The sequence below is a fragment of the Lathyrus oleraceus genome, chromosome 4 (assembly GCF_024323335.1).
Source record: "Lathyrus oleraceus cultivar Zhongwan6 chromosome 4, CAAS_Psat_ZW6_1.0, whole genome shotgun sequence".
NCBI lineage: Eukaryota > Viridiplantae > Streptophyta > Magnoliopsida > Fabales > Fabaceae > Lathyrus > Lathyrus oleraceus.
This window is the reverse complement of record NC_066582.1, coordinates 121,192,808-121,195,261: the sequence shown is the minus strand read 5'-3', so window position 1 is coordinate 121,195,261 and position 2,454 is coordinate 121,192,808. Positions and strand designations below refer to the sequence as shown.

Genomic DNA, 2,454 nt, shown 5'->3' with positions numbered 1-2,454 from the left:
AGAAATTAGTTAGATCCAAGTTAGTTTAATACTAAGAAAATTCTGTTATATATTCGATGTTAGTTATAAATGAATAATTCGGTTAGAGTCGTAAATGGTTCACTATGATGCAACTTAATTGGCTTACAATGGAATTCGCCCTTATTCTCTTAGTTTTGATGCTTTTATTCTTTGTTAAAATGAATTAAGTTAGTAGGTTAGCCTCTTTCCTTAATTCCAATCGGTTATGAGATGTTAGTTTAATCTTCCGTATTGCTCCTATTGCACCTCAGTGGGATTCAGCTATTGTCCTGCAAATGCTCCTGTTGCTTCTAATTATCCACTTCAGTTAGTTAAGTGCAATAAATGGTTCCAGCTTCTGTTAGTTGGTTTTCTGTTTGTCATTGCTAGCCTATTAGTTTGAAATTAAAACAAAGAAAGTTAGTATGCTGTCACTTCCTATTAGTAATGGTTACATGTTAGTTAGAAGTAAAACGAAATTAGTTAAGTCGATTTTGTTAAAGAATTCGAAATGGCAACTGAAATTCTGTTTTAAATGAAAACTCACATGAAATTCTTTGAGCTTATAAGATGCCATAGGAACTGAATCTCACAGGTGTTGAACTGAAAAACTAAAAGTGTAATGCTATTTTTTTACTTATTATGTAGGTTAAACGCAAGGATCACTCTACTGGTTGATTTTTCAATTGGCTGTTGTAGTGCAAGTATGGGATTGAGCTTCTTGGAGTTTGTTGGTCATGTTGTGAACTTTGGCATGTGAAACTCATGGGCTGTATTTGACGATTGTTTTGCAGGTTCGGTTTTGTTGGAAAGTTGTACGATGATGGATGAATGTTAAACGAGGTTTGAGATCGAGTAGGCTAAAAAAAAAATCATCGCAGAAGGAACCGTGTCAGCTTGATGATGGATAGCCTTTTTCTTACCGAGTCTATATTTCTGGAGATGGCTTGCAACATATTCCTTGGTAATTCCATCAACATTCATCAAAGTAACATTTTTTCTTGGAACAGCCTCGTGTAAAGCCAAGTAAATGAACAGCAAGGAGTAACTTTACATGAAGGTGAGGAGACCATACCACACGAGGTTTCTTATTATGTGACAAAGAGACATTGTCATCATCATCTTGCACTTTCTTCCTTTTGCCCATTCTGTTAATCATCGAAGCCATCTTAATAGACAATTGAAGTGAAAGTGTAAAATATACTAATATATAGACAACTTTGGGTGAAAGTGCGATTGTGTTATTAAATTTGTATTGAATGTAAAATGAAATGGTATTTTGGATTAATGAAAAATCATGGAATTAGAATGTGTATTAAATTAATTAATGAGTTGTTTATTTTTTAAATGACCCTAACTATTAATGGTTGCAATGAATTTAAAGATTCATTTAATGGAATGAAATTGTAAAGATTAATGGATTTTAAATGTCAATTAAAAGGTCTAAATTAATGTTAAATGGTTATAGTTATTAAAATGGATATTGGATTCCTAAATGGATATGTTTATGGTTCATGGATATTGAATATCTAAACACAAAAAAATCTAAACTAAGATATGGTAAAATAATTTCTAAAACTAATCTAAAATTTGAAATAATCAATTTAAAAATCAAAATCCAATTAAAATCAATTTGAAAATCCAAAATCCATTAAAATGAAAATCAAATAAAATTAATTTAAAATTAGAATCAATTTTGAAATTAAAATCAATATGAAATTAACATAACACCATGATGAATATAAGATGATGTGAGTCGAACGGACATAGATCGAGACAATATGGACTTAGGAATGGATGGTTGAATTTGGTCAACTAGTTGACCAAAAGGTCAAAAGTTGACCAAAGTCAACTGTAAACTAGAAACTAGGGATTTCTTATGTAAAAATGGGTTAGTGGCCAATGCACTAAAGACCTAAATCAAAGACCAAGGACTGATGATTTTAAAGGCACCATACAAATGGGCCACGATTAAACCCTGAACCAAATGAAAAATTAAGGATCCAAAAGGCCAATGCATTAATGCGAACATGAATCCAAGATCTATGAGTCTTGAAATCAGCATATGGATGGTTGTCTGGACCAACCTTGAACCAGATGACATCCCAAGCAAGAAGACATGTAAGCCAAAAGCATTTTCCCCAATGAATTAGGATTTCATACACTCAAGGCAGATACCCAAAGTCCAGAACTAGGGTTTTGAATCCATAAATGACTGACATGACATAAACTCCATAGATCGAGATTCAAGAGAGCATGAAATTAGGGTCTGAATCAATCACCAGCTTTGAATATATAGATTAACCAATGCCATCCTGAATGCATATGAATGACTATGTGCAGATGAATCTCAATTTAAAGGTTGATTGAAAAAATTAAAAAGGTAGGACAAATTTTGGGTACGACACCAGTTACTGGGTAAGAATAACCTACTAGGGAAAAAGAAACCAAATA

General features: G+C 32.4%; 1 long non-coding RNA gene across 1 annotated transcript; it reads left to right on the top strand.

Moving 5' to 3' along the window:
* Positions 1-556: 556 nt before the first annotated feature.
* On the top strand, positions 557-1,320 carry LOC127135271 (uncharacterized). Its single transcript, XR_007808492.1, has 2 exons — positions 557-704; positions 795-1,320. It is a non-coding gene; the product is annotated as an uncharacterized LOC127135271 (long non-coding RNA).
* Positions 1,321-2,454: the final 1,134 nt, after the last annotated feature.